Below are 15165 nucleotides of genomic sequence, written 5' to 3'. Positions count from 1 at the left end.
ATCGGTTGGTGATCAGTAGAATGTTTTACCACATACCCATAATCTTTCATCCTATTCGACAATTTCAAAAGTTGACTATTTATAAATGCCTTTCAGACCTTAGCAGTATTTTAATTGCATCTGGTTTGTGCAACCATTACCGGAATGGCATGATATGTGTAAATCAGTTGCAACATTTACCTTTGTTTTATTGTATTGTATTGTATTGTTATTGCATTTATATAGCGCTTACTACCTCTGACGAGGTGTCGAAGCGCTTTACATGCTGAATGTGTGCTACTATTATAATGAACCATGACATGCTTTGGATAGTCAAACTATCAAATACTGGGTAATATTTTTAAGCAATGCACATTTTAACGATTGCCTGTCTCTTTGTTAATATTTTGGTCTGTTTAACCCATTACATCCTTGCACTATGTCGGCTTCTTGTGTTTTTTAGGCCGAAGCCTGGCAAACAGCGCAGTCTCGCACTTCTCCACATAACAACTGTCCCCACTTTTGTGACAGGGCCTCGCGCCACTGGTTTAATCCGTTTCTGTGGCAGGCGCTAGGCCCAGCCACACAAGTGGGGTACGGTTTTTATCGTAAGATATGTGGAGCCACTGGGTGAGTGGTTGAAAAATTGTAAGAGTGTGGTTTTTGTTTCAATAGTTCTCCTTGTACCTGAAGGCTGGTAAAATTGTAATCTGTTCACAGCAATCCGTTTGTTAATGCCATTTAAAAAAAAAAAAACAATAAACATACAATTCTTTTGTTACTCCTTTTTTAGGTCTCGCCTAGCATGGCAGCGCTTGCGCTGTTCGCTCGGTGAAATTTATTGTTAAGGAGGACTTTCAGAAGAGGGCTTGAAGCCCCACCCCTCATTACCATTGGCTGGCGTCACCGTTTATGCTAAACAGTGGCCTGCCATTGGAAATGAGTGTTTTTGGTTGACGCCCTTTTGCCTCCGAGACGAACGCGATGGACTGCTTTGCTGCTGTCGCAAAGCACTTTATCTTTATGGGGCCATGTGTTTCTAATTAGAAACACATGGCCCCATAAAGACAAGAGATCATATTTAAGTGTTTGATGAAATAAGAGCTGCTGAGTTCGACGTTGTCAGTAGAAACGGCGTGTGACGTCAGGAGTACAAATGGACAGTCCTACGTCCCGCTGTTCTATCCTTTGTAATAAAAACTGCAAACATAAAAACTCTTTCATGTCCGTTTCTATTGTCGAAAAAAGAGACAATGCACAGCAGAACTTGAGTTGGAGATTGCGCGCAGTATAAATGTGCATAACAAAAATAGATGTTCAGAGTTGCTCTAGGCAGGCAGCTGTGCATAGTGAAATTAGATGAAGTTCTAACAGCTCCCCATCCCATCATATGGGTGCAGAGGGGCATAAGTGCTAGACATGTCTGCAGGCGCATGTACGGATACATCCAAGCCTGTACGTTTAATCAGATGCAAGTTAAACAAGACATATAACTCATAATACACATATATAAATGCCAGTAAGATGAAAGAATGCTGAAGAGGAACAGAGAGAGGCCCAGCTGTTTAAAAAAACATACAATGTAAAGAGGGAACCAACATTATGAAGGTGGAGGGTTTGGGGTCCTGCAGTGGCTCATCAAGGGCAGGCCTCTGGGGACACGGAGCCGACGGTTGATGCGCGAGAGTAGCTACCACTACAGCGCCTAGTGCCACGCATGTCGTGACAAACCGCCTGGGATCGCAAAGACTTGAGTCGCTGAAGAGACGCAGAAAACCGGGGTTTGCAAGGCAGGACCCGCAGCCGCCTCAAACACCAGGCGCAGACTCTCTCAATCTGAGTCCTGCAAGCAAGACCCGCCAAGGCCCTCGGAAACACCAGGCACGCAAAGGATGCTAACTCAGAGTGGCTTGCTCCCTCTCGGCGCAGACACATTCATGAATGCGCCGAGAATAATTAAAAGGCAAAATTGATTCCCTCCCTCAGCAGGAGCACCGGTCCCTCGGAGCTCCCTCCTCCCTCCCTCCCTCTGCAGGAGACCTTCCTTTCACTCCTTCATTCCTTTGTTTGCATTTATATGACACGCACGATTGGTTCAGTGACGGTATTATTTAACATACGTTTTCCCTCTGTCTTTGGCGTTTAATCGTACACCTCATTTCTCTGCACATTGCCCATTCACTATTTGTGGCCTTGTTCTTCTATGAGGGTTAGCTGGTGTCTTCGCCCCGAGGCCACCCGTGACCCACCCCTTGGATGTTTCTGTGAGGTACGGATTGCTCCGGGCTTCCTCCGGTGCACCTGCTGTGATATTTCTGTCACTCCTTCGTGTTAACCCTTGCGGTGCTTCGCGTTCTCCATAATCTAGTTTCATTCAGTTCAGCTCTACTCATCTCTCAGTGAACCCACCGCTACCCACGTGTTAACTCCCACATGAACAACCATACTATTCAACTCTTGAGTTATGCTCGTAGCTTAAGCTTGGGTTTTCACTTCGCCACTTGCATTGCTTCACAGGCCCCTTGTCCCCGCTGAAGGGCACCCCCCACAAGGCTTAGGGACGCTTTGCAATAATGGACGTCTGGCATTTGACTATTGGATTGCAATATCAAATAGACATGCATTATAATATTGCACACTGCAATTTTGATGAAATAAAAAAGATGAACTATAAATTAGGATGGTTTAATATCTGGAATCGTTTTCTGAAACGCAGAATACATCCCTCATCAGGCAACAAAGTGGTGCATTCAGGGGCGCTTCCCCTGCTGTGGGGAGCGCTGCTGATGAAACAGAGGCCTGTGTCACATCCCATAATACAATGACGCCACGTGAGGAAGTTCATTTTTGTGTAAATGCCACTATTACTAAAATAAGAGGGTTCCCTTGGTTGAACTCTCCCTACTTCAAACAACTCTTCAATCAACTATAGTTCCTCTTTCATTCTAATAACTCATGATCAAAACTTCCATCAATCATACTGCATTTCGCTCAAAACCCCTTAGTATAAGTAGAACCACAAAGGCACTTCACAATCTAGAAATTATTCAACTTTACGGTGCCAAGGTATATATTACACTCAGTATTTATTTAAAAAATATTTTGTTTGAAATGGTTTAAAACATCTGCATACATCCATCAAATGTACATATGCCAATTTAATATCCTATCACATTGCATAATTCAAAATCAAAAACATCAATATTTCATTAAAACATATACATAAATCATTAAATTAAAACCACAGAGGTTTTGTTTTGCGACACGTTTCGGTGGATCCTGCTTTCGCACCACCTTCCTCAGGACAGTTAAAAACACAATAATCTTAATAAACTTTTCCAGTTTCCCTGTTCTTTACTTCAAAGAAACTGCAATCAGCTATCACCATTATTCTTTCTCTCAAAAGCGCGAGGCACCCCTTCTTCCTCTGTTGTGGGGTTCCTCCTAGATTAACGGGGTAATTTTGAATTATGCAATGTGATAAGATATTAAATTGGCATATGTACATTTGATGGATGTATTCAGATGTTTTAAACCATTTCAAACGATTTTTTTTTAATAAATACTGAGTGTAATATATACCTTGGCACTGTAAAGTTGAATAATTTCTAGGTTGTGAAGTGCCTTTGTGGTACTACTTATACTAAGTGGTTTTGAGTGAAATGCAGTATGATTGATGGAAGTTTTGATCATGAGTTATTAGAATGAAAGAGGAACTATAGTTGATTGAAGAGTTGTTTGAAGTAGGTAGAGTTCAACCAAGGGAACCCTCTTATTTTAGTACTGTAACTTACCCTGTTCCCTTGTGGTCTAACGGTTACGCTCTATTTCTTTATACTGTAAATGCCACTAGAACATTGAGAGGACATTAAAGGAATCCACAAAAAGATTACGTGTCATTTACTTTATTTATATTGCATGAAGAGATCTGTTGCCCTGCTCGTGCCTTCTGGGTGAACACGTGTCACTTGTGTGTACTACAGGCTCGCACTTCTGCTCAAACTGAACTATAACGGATTGTGTAATCGATGTACGGAGTCACAGCAAGTGAATGTCAGCTCTGTCTCACCTGACTACTTACCTGCACTTACATCTCCCAGTCACAGTGCCACCGTCGGAAGTGGAGGGTGAACAATGCTGCGTCTTTACCACTGGTCATATTTGTAAGCCATGGACTTGCAGCACAGAGCACTGAATGAGTGAACAAAAAAGTTTTGGGGGGTCTCAAAGCCTCACATTACCATAGTAACCCTGGCACTGAAGGTAACTGCTTAAAACGTCATCAGTTTGACATTGGCTGCAAACCTCTAGTTTGTAAGAAAGAAACAAAGAAGGCAAGAAAAAAAGGAAGAATCAAAGAAGAAAAAAGAGAGGGGAAGAAAGGGAAAGAAGAAAAAAGGTAAAGAAGGAACAAGAAGGTTAGCAAGAGAAGGAAACAAAGAAGCAAAGAAAGAAGGAATGGCAAAGATGGAATGAATGAATGAAAGAATGTAAGAGCAAGAAAGAGAAGAAAGGATAAAAGTAAGAAGGAAAGAAAAAAGAAGGGAAGAAAGAAGGCAAGGTTGAAAAAGAATGAAAGACTGCATGCTGTGAAATTATCCAGAGCAATTGCCAGTGGCTGAGATTAATTTAAGCATTCCATCCCTCATCCTCTTGTTTTTGCATTTGATGCCCTAAGTGTACTTGGTATGCTCAGATTTTGGTCTCAGGCTCACTTGGAACCAAGCTATACCTCGCTGAAGAGCCCTAACTAGGGTGAAAACGGTCCTAGGTTGCTTGTGTTCAGGGAAGGCCTGGCCTGGCAGTTCAGGCTGAACTGTTCCCATGAGGAGCAGGGTCAAGATTGATTTGCTTATGGCTGGGTACAAATCGATTGTGCATGGTGGGACAAAAACGATGGATTGAAATGCAGCGTGAGCAGTTGCCAGTGGCTGAGATTAATTCAAGCATTCCATCCATCACCTTCTTGTTTTTGCATTTGACGCCCTAAGTGCGACGAGTGTGGTTCGGAAAATCTAGATTCATATAATTATACTGGACTCGAGAAATAAAACTTCGTCAAAATATGACGAATTTGGTATCAAAAGACCGAGAATGACGAGTACATCATGTACATGTATTTTCGGCGTGTTCGAGTGACGATTTCACCTCGAAATCGTCATTTACATTCTGAACCCTTGGCTCCCATTTATGTGTTGCCCTTTACATAGGCCTTAATCCAGTTGAATTTGATTCCACAAGGACACATACTCCTTAATCGACTTTTCCCTGACCTCAGTACAAGTTAGAACCATTGCCCCAGGCCGAACTCGTTAGGTCAGTTCCCTCCCAGTGGCCGAGCAAGATAGCATCTAGGCTCAACCAGCCATAAAACCATTTCAGCGCGCACACCTGCCATATCTCGCTCACATCTTTCTCCACTCCTTTGCTTCACTTACTTTATGGTGGGGAGGTGCCCGTTTTTATTAGGGGTCCAGTGATATCTGATGAAATGTTGGGCCTTGCCAAATGATTTGTTGTCGGCAGCACGAAGTGAAATATGGACATGTCATCATGACTCTGCTTTTTCTTTGAACCAGAATATGTTAACTATTTACTTTACAACCAAGAATGTTTTGCCTAGGGCCTAAAACTGTGTATAAGAAGAGAAGCCTGACTTCATGAAAGTGTGCAGTCTCCTGAGAACATACCCGTATTGTACTTCTAGGACACCTGTTACCTTGGTTGCAGCCAATAAACTAATCTTTGACTTCACCTAGAAGACTCTGAAGTTTCTGTAGGTCTGGATCAGGAAGAACCCGAGGTCTCTGGGTGTTGATTCCCTGGCACCGCTGGGTTACCGGTTCTGTGCCGGTTCTTAAAAACCCAGTACCTCAGTTGGCGCCCAACGTTTGGGGCGATTCCAGTGGTACCAGTCAGCCTGAAGATCGTGAGGAGCTTCGTGTGGAAATTCCGGAGGACGGCCAACCACCTCATCGACTCCTGCATGTCGACGTGGTCCGAAGGTCTTTGCTGCGAGGTTCCCCGCTTCCCGACGGCTACAAGGACTGCTGCCCTGGCTATCGCCCTGATTTGGACCCTTGAAGTTTTTGGTAGAGCGAAACACTGAGACGAGTCTTCTGGTGACGTCATCGAGATAATTTCAGTTAAGTATAAGTGGAGCGTCTCCCAGTCCTTAGTTGGACTTACTTTGTGGTATCTTTGGGATACAAAAGGTTTTGTATTGGTACTTGCAAGCACCATAACCGAAGGACTCGTGTATTCACAAGAAATATCGTAATCGATAATCCTTTGAAGTTTGGAACTAGACTAGAGAGCGAGGATGCCTAGTCTTAGACTTGGGAATTTATTTTGTCTTGGTGGTAATAATAGGGACTCCCGATTGGTGGACTCATGTCCGGTTCCTCCAGTTGGAACTCCGACTTACGAGCTATACGTAAAACATGGGGTAGGCCCCATCACCTACAACGAAGTATGGATTAAATACACCAGGAAAGATGGTGTTCTAAAATGGCCCCAATATGGTAGCTTTGATTCTGAAATCTTAGACAACCTTGAAGTTAAACTCTTCAAAAAGAAAGCCCGGCCGGCAATGTTTGACTCCTTCCGCTTATGGCGTAAAGAAGCCAAACAAAAAGAAATTAAATTAGCTAAGAAAAATAAGAGAGAAGGGGGACTTTCAGTAATGCAAGCTGCTGTGCAGTTTAAAGATAATGAGGAAGAGCAGATGAATGAGCAGTTGCACAGGCAACGTAAAATGGCAATAGATAAGTGTTATCCAGTTTTGCCGTCTCTTCAGCAAGAGGCAGCAAAAGAGCGTGAAAAAGACCCATTAATGTCACATTTGCTAAATTCACCACCCCCCTATGCGCAGAATGCCACAGCACCCCCGCAACCTTTAGTTGCACAAGCTGCGCCTCCTGCTCCTCAACAGCACCCACCAGCTGTTCTTCAGCTGGCTCCTACTTCTTCGGTGCAGCCTCCTCCAGGCCCACTGACCACTTCTGTTTCACCTGTGTTTTCTACGATTTTGCCTACTGTACTTTTTACGTCTCCTAATGCTCCCTCTACGATTTTGCCTAGTGCCCCCTCTATTTTCCCTGATACCCCTTCTGCTATCTCTACCCCCGCCTTACCTCACCCCGTTTTTCCATCTGTTTGTCCTTCAGTTTCACCTTCCATTCGGCAGAAAATGGCCAGCACTGTTACTAATCTTCTTTTACCTCTTTTCGGGTCGCCTGCTACGACCCCTAACATAGGAAGAAGACAGTTGCGAAGTCAACTGCCTGATTATCAAGAGAGAGATTCCCTGAATAGTTTAGCTCGGAAATGGATCATGGACACTGCAAAATATGATGTGCAGTCAGTCATGGAAGTCTTCCATCAATGGGAAGCAGCGACACAGAGAGATGTTTTCGAACAGATGTGTGTTTTTCTTGGCGAGGATTTAGAAGATAATGATCAAGACTGCATCCCACAAGAGATGTGTCGTGTACGGTTTAAGTTTGGAGAGGGTAGGATTGTAGGTCCAGATGTGGAAAAAGCAGTTGAAATGTTGTTATCATATCGGAGTAAGGGAGGCAGTACAGGGTCACCATCTGAATCTAATACATCCAGTAGGAAAAAGGCGCAACAATACCCTATGAGAGAAGTTCCCCCACAGTGGAGAGAGGGTGACACGACTGCTGTCCCACCTGTTCTGCCACACTTCCACCGTGTATGGGTACATGTCCCATGGAAGCGAGCTGAAGTTTTAGCACTCAAACAAACGTTACCAGATCCACGTAAAAATCCTGCAGGGTACTATAAAGAATTGTCACAAACTGCTGGGTCATGTATAATGAATTTAGCCGATATCGATATGCTATTTGGGAATGTCGTTCCACAGCCTTTACGGGGTAAAATTCGTCATGTAGATCATGACCAGGAATTAGGTGACACGTGGGCTAATATTACTGCTGCAGATGCCCGCCAAGTTGGTGGTGCCAAGCCTGAGCCTTTGATAACAGAACTCCCTGGTAGAATAGTAGATTACATGAAAACGATAATGCCTGCAATACGCGTAAATTGGGATAAGTTGTCTGCATGCAAGCAAAAGAAAGAAGAAACTGTTTCAGATTTCTTCACCAGATTTGAAGAAACATTCATTGACCACAGCGGTCAAGATATGACCACAGAAGGTGGTCAGAGATTGTTTGTCGATAAATTCGTGCACAATCTGCTTCCAGAATTGTGTAGAAAATTAAAAGATTCAGAAAGTTCTTGGGCAGTCTCATCTTCAGCGCAGATATTAGCTACTGCACAATACTACGAGAATAGAGACAAAGATGAGAAAGATAAAGTAGAAAAGAAAACTAGAGAACTCAAAACGAAGGTTTTGCTACAGCAAGCCTACCCGCCACGTGGTGGTGGTAATCAACATAATAATGGCCAGAATCACTACCAGAATACTTTTCAGCAGCCTCAACAGTATCAGAGAAACTCGCAAAGATTCGATTACACTCAACCCCGTGTAGGTCCCAACCAGTGTTTATATTGCAAACAAGAGGGTCATTACAAGTATAATTGTCCTGCCCTATCACAACGTGCAAATGGAGTTTCTGGTGTAAGAGGTCGTGGCAGTCAGCAAGCGCCTAGAGGTAGAGGGCGTGGAAACGCCACTCAGGACACACGTCCCCTTCCACCACAAAACTCTATGAACAGGTTTGATCAGCAAAATAACGTATCTGACAGGACAGCTCAATACTATGTTGAAGATTATTACACGGAAAATGAGCAGTGGGAGAATGATGACTGCTAGGACAGCCATAGACAAAGAGAGGGAGTTGTTTCAGTTCCAGTAGATCAGAATGGACCTTACGTTGAGGTGATTACATCAGGTGTGTCAGAACCTTTTCTGTTGGATACTGGTGCTACAAAGAGTTCTATTATGCACTCCAAACTCCCTGGCGCACCTTTGTCTGGCGAAATGAACGTTTCTGTAGGTTTTTCTGGCGCCTCGGTTAGAAATCCGATTTCTGACCCTTTATCTCTTTCTGTTGGTCCTTGTGAATTCGAAGCACCCCTTATTCTGACAACAGGTTGTGGTGAAAATTTGCTAGGATTAGATTTGCTAAAAAGATTGTATGCGAATTTGTATTGTTCTCCTTCAAGAGTACAACTCACTTTAGGTAAGAACGTGGTTTCTCCCATGTATTTGTCGAGAGATGCACTTCCAGCAGAATTAGCACTTCTCCCAGATATTCTTTGGGCTACTGGTCCTAATGATGTAGGTCTTTTAGAAATTCCACCATATGTTGTAACATTGAAGTCGAATGTTAAAATGCCACGAATTCCACAATACAGAATATCTAATGAGGGTGAAAAGGCTTTGCTAGCGATTGTTTACGAATTGATTGAAAAGGATGTGATTGAGGAAACACGAGGCAATGTTTGCAATAGTCCTGTTCTGCCTGTTTTAAAACGAACTGACCCTTCTCAGCCACCTGTGTACAGATTCGTGATTGATCGTCGAGAAGTAAATAAGATAGTTGTGCCACAATTTCCAGTTGTCCCCGACATTACCACATTATTGACTATGATTCCAGCTTCTGCTTCATGGTTTTCAGTGATTGACCTAAAGAATGCTTTCTTCAGCATCCCAATTGCTGAGGAGAGCAGGGATATTTTTTCCTTTAGTTTAGGAGGTCGAAGCTTCCGCTTTAAACGCGCTCCTCAAGGCTACTGTGAAAGCCCCTCAATATACAGTCAGGCTCTGAAAACTCAGCTTGACACGATTGTTTTGCCTAAAGGTGCCACGCTTGTACAGTATGTGGACGATTTGCTGATTGCTGCAGATAATGAGAAAATTTGTAAACAGGCCACATTGACATTGTTGCGTCATCTGTGTGATCTGCATCACAAGGTGTCACTTTCCAAGCTTCAATATTGCCGACAAGAAGTGACCTACTTAGGTCACCTCTTATCGAAGGAGGGAAGGAAACTGACCCCAGAAAGAATTCAGGCAATAGCGAAATTGAGTGTGCCAAGAACACAGAGAGAAGTACGTGCTTTCTTGGGCATTACATCGTACTGTAGACAGTGGATTCAAAATTTTTCGTTATTGGCCAAACCCTTGGTGGCACTAACGTGTAAGAATACACCCAATCTCATTCCTTGGTCTGAAGAGTGTCAGAAAAGTTTTCTCGAATTACGCACAGCATTATGTTCGGCTCCTGTGTTAGGTACCCCCAACTACAGTAAGCCTTTCACATTGTATGTCCACGAGAAGGAGGGCTGTGCATTGTCTGTGTTGACTCAGTTATTCGGAGATAGACAGCGGCCATGCGCCTATTTTTCGGCCACTTTGGATCCGGTAGCACGAGCATTGCCGAGTTGTTTAAGGGCCACAGCAGCAGCAGCTGTTTCTATTCGACAGTCTGCTGGTCTAGTAATGAATAATACACTAATCGTGATGGTCCCGCATGCAGTAGACACATTGTTAAATAGGACCAAGACACAGCACTTAACTAGTGCTCGACTGTCCAGTTACGAATTGACGCTGCTAGCGAGCCATGTGCACATAAAAAGGTGCAGTACCCTGAATCTAGCCACGTTGTTACCAATTGCAGAAGAATCAGATGCTTTAGAACAGCACGATTGTTTCCTCACAACAGAGGAAGAGACAAAAGGGAGAGTGGATTTATTTGACACTCCTCTTGCTGAATGTGATGGTACATTATGGGTAGATGGTTCATGCTTTAAGCTCCCAAATGGGAATGTGACTGCAGCATATGCTGTCACAACTTTGCACACAGTCGTTGAAACTGCACGAATACCACATGGTTCAGCTCAAGCCGCAGAACTAGTCGCACTTACGAGAGCATGTGTGTTGTCTAAAGGAATGAGAGTGACTGTCTACACTGATAGTCAGTATGCGTTTAGAGTGGCTCACAGTTTTGGACGATTGTGGAGAGAACGTGGGTTCCTGACTTCGCATGGAACTAAGATTCAGCATGGTCAGTTGGTGAATGAGCCTCTTGAATCACTGACCTTGCCCCTGCAAATGGTGATTGTGAAATGTAGTGCTCACAAGAAGGTGACTGATGATGTTGGTCGTGGAAATGCATTTGCTGATGAGACCGCTAAGGAAACGGCAAAGAATGTGATGAGCCGAATGTATGTTGCAGGCCCTGAAAGATGGACTGGTGATGTTGGAATATGTGAGGACACGATAGAAAGTGTGAAGTCCATCCAAGCTGAGGCCACAGAGAAAGAGTTAAGCACGTGGAAAGAGAGTACAGGAAGAATGGATGCAAATGGTTGTTGGGTTGAATTGACAGAGCATCAGAGATGGTTGTTACCCGATGCATATGTGCTTGCAGTGGTTACAATAGCTCATGGAATGGCTCATATCAGCGCGAAAGGGATTTGCGAGTTGTTGGCCCCAGTGTGGAAGAATTCAGGGATTCCCAAGTGTGCAGAGAATGTTGTCAAGAATTGCATGGTATGTCTGAAGCACAACCCTGGTAGGGGAAACCCAACTCCAGCTGGTCATTTTGCACCTCCTACGTATCCGTTCGAGGTTTTGCAGCTAGATTTCATACACATGGAGAGGTGCAACAACTTAAAATACGTGCTCGTGGTTGTTTGTGCCTTCTCAAGATGGGTAGAAGCCTATCCCCTAAAAGACAATACTGCCTTGTCCACAGCAAAAGCCCTTGTAAAAGAGTACTTCCCCAGGTTCGGAATGCCTAGAATGGTCTGGTCTGACAACGGAAGTGAATTTGTGGGTCGTGTGATGAAAAGAGTGTGTGAAGGGCTAGGCATTAGGCAGAAGTTCCACGCTGCAAATCACCCCCAATCAGCTGGATTAGTAGAATGTTACAATGGCACGTTAAAACTTAAATTGGCCAAAATCCAAGCGAGCACAGGTCTTAAATGGCCTGACGCTCTACCCTTAGCACTCCTATCCACCAGAATGACTGTGCATTCGCGAGTGAAACTCAGCCCCTACGAAATCGTCTTTGGCCGGCCAGCCAACATATGGGGAGTGCCTAGGCCCACGAAGTTCAGCGAGCTGCAACACCCTATTTTGCTTGATTACTTGTATGAATTGACGGCTAAATTGCGTGTTTTACATCAACAGGTCCACAACACCTTGCCTCCGGTCTCTGAGACTCCGGGTCACTCCATTGACCCCGGTTCCTGGGTTCTCGTCCGCAACTTTCAAAGAACAAGAAACTACCAGCCCAGATGGACCGGGCCTCACCTTGTCCTTCTGTCCACGAGGTCAGCCGTCCGGGTGGAGGGGAAGGCCAACTGGGTCCACGGGATCCATTGTAAGAAAATACCCTTCCTTCTGCCCTATGACCAATGGATCCAGAAGGGTGTCACTGACTCAGAGCTCACAACTGATGACTGTGTAAAAGAAACTAACCCTGATTGTGAAAGCGAGAACACTTTTCAAGAAACTGTGCCACCACCAGAACAATTGAATTCTTTGGAACCTGAACTGCTGTTTCAGGACCAGACAGTACCAGGAAAAAGACGCTACAATTTGCGACCGAGAAAAACAGACTAATAAAAGTGATTCCTTTTTTATGATCTGAGACCAAGACCTATGGACTAATAAACGTATCTTTTTCCCCAAATCCTATTTTTGAAAGTGCAGATCTCCCATTTAGGAAACTTGCTTATTTTTGTTTTTCGAACCGCCATCCGGGTTCCGCTGCTAGGGCCGCGATTGGTTAAAGTCTTCGGAAGTGCAGCCAACGACGTTAGGTCGGTGGTTCTGGTCGGTCCAAGGGAGTTGCCCTAGACTGACAGAAGCACTCCTTAGCAGAAACAACCTCCTCGTCGCGGGCAGCACCTTAGAGAGGAGGGAGTTTCCTGATGTGGAGAGACCTGCCAAACAAATGAACTTTAAGCAGAGACTATGTAACACGATGACAAAGAAAAGTTTTATCATATTGTGTATTTTTATGCTATCAAGCGTAATGATCTTTTTGATAAGTTATGTTTTATTCTCTTTCCATGTAACATTTGTGCCTACTACATCACCCATACCTCCTCCTACTATTTCCTCTCATTCTTTCCACCCTCTGCCTGACCACGAATCAAATAGGAGATTAGAGTTCATTAATAACTCCTTCGTTCAGTTATTACACCAACTTGTAATGAACACAACTAACTGTTGGGTGTGTGGTCTCATGCCTCACACAACGGATAAAGGTATCCCCTATTTGGTCCTGCCATTTAGTTACAATGGTTCAGTATGGGCATATAGGACAATGTTCATATATGCACGAGAAATCCAACCCCCACGTTCTGTAAAAGACAACCTCAAGACTAGCGCCCTAGTCAAAGGTATAGTTGACATGATCAAGGAAGTAACTTCTTATGAAGATACTCCGGATGATGAGATACTTGCATATGTAGGTTGGAACGTGACCGGATATGGCACTACATTAAGTGAGAAACAGCAAGCCAAAAGATCGTCCCCTATCTGGATCGTACCCCATCAAGGTCACCTGTGTCTGCAAGGTATTGGCAAGAATCCCAGAGCTCAGCTAGGGAAGAGTATCTGTACAGAAACGTATGTTTTTGGATCTCAGACTTCCCCTGCGTTTTTAGCCGCTAAGGGTACTTACTTCATCTGCCATGATAGAGCCTATACATGGTTGCCCCCTGACTTCTCGGGCTCATGTTTTGTTTCATTCCTGTTACCTCCCACCTACACAGCAGCGGCGGATTATCATCGGACAAGGGTAGTTAGAGGTGTTTTGAGTAAAGAAGACACTGCAGGTCAAGAATTTGGGGACTTTGCAAAGGGTTTTCTGCCGTTCTGGGGATCCATGGCTAACAGCAGAAACATAAGGCAATTAACAAGGGTAGTTGAATCCACCGTGATTGAAACTGCCGGTGCCCTTAGTAACCTGACTGCTGAGCTCCAGTCAGATCGACTTATGACCCTTCAGAACCGGGTCGCTTTGGATGTAATACTCGCGGACCGAGGTGGAGTATGCAAATTGATCCAGTCTAGTTGTTGCATTTTCATCCCAGATAATGCTCCAACAGTGTACAGGGCCATCTCCAAACTGCATAAGATTTCCGAATCTATTCATGTGGATAAAGTGGATTGGTTGTTAATGGGATGGTTCTGGGAACTGATATCTGCCTGGGGATGGAAAATTCTGATGGTCATTGGGATGGTCTTAGCCATTCTTTTCCTGTTCTGTCTGTGCATACAGTGTGCTCCTGCAATATGTGGCCTCTGCGTCACATCATGTGTAAGGAAGCCTGTGTCAAGAGATGAACTAAGTACTAGAATGATGTTACAGCAACATCTCAATGACTTTAGGAATATAGATCTGGACTCAGACTAACATGAGGATAGATTAATTGCCTATGTAAGGGCAAAAGGAGGGTTTGTGGTTCGGAAAATCTGAATTCATATAATTATACTGGACTCGAGAAATAAAACTTCGTCGAAATATGACGAATTTGGTATCAAAACACCGAGAATGACGAGTACATCATGTACATGTATTTTCGGCGTGTTCGAGTGACGATTTCACCTCGAAATCGTCATTTACATTCTGAACCCTTGGCTCCCATTTATGTGTTGCCCTTTACATAGGCCTTAATCCAGTTGAATTTGATTCCACAAGGACACATACTCCTTAATCGACTTTTCCCTGACCTCAGTACAAGTTAGAACCATTGCCCCAGGCCGAACTCGTTAGGTCAGTTCCCTCCCAGTGGCCGAGCAAGATAGCATCTAGGCTCAACCAGCCATAAAACCATTTCAGCGCGCACACCTGCCATATCTCGCTCACATCTTTCTCCACTCCTTTGCTTCACTTACTTTATGGTGGGGAGGTGCCCGTTTTTATTAGGGGTCCAGTGATATCTGATGAAATGTTGGGCCTTGCCAAATGATTTGTTGTCGGCAGCACGAAGTGAAATATGGACATGTCATCATGACTCTGCTTTTTCTTTGAACCAGAATATGTTAACTATTTACTTTACAACCAAGAATGTTTTGCCTAGGGCCTAAAACTGTGTATAAGAAGAGAAGCCTGACTTCATGAAAGTGTGCAGTCTCCTGAGAACATACCCGTATTGTACTTCTAGGACACCTGTTACCTTGGTTGCAGCCAATAAACTAATCTTTGACTTCACCTAGAAGACTCTGAAGTTTCT

General features: G+C 44.0%; 1 protein-coding gene across 1 annotated transcript in view; it reads left to right on the top strand.

The window, feature by feature from the left end:
* PEX3 (peroxisomal biogenesis factor 3) overlaps positions 1-15165 on the top strand; it is a 490463-nt gene that overhangs the window by 442624 nt on the left and 32674 nt on the right. The gene's annotated exons all lie outside the window — the stretch shown is intronic.

Source organism: Lissotriton helveticus, chromosome 6 (assembly GCF_964261635.1).
Source record: "Lissotriton helveticus chromosome 6, aLisHel1.1, whole genome shotgun sequence".
NCBI lineage: Eukaryota > Metazoa > Chordata > Amphibia > Caudata > Salamandridae > Lissotriton > Lissotriton helveticus.
The sequence above is the reverse complement of the archived record's forward strand: the minus strand, read 5'-3'. Positions and strand labels throughout refer to the sequence as shown.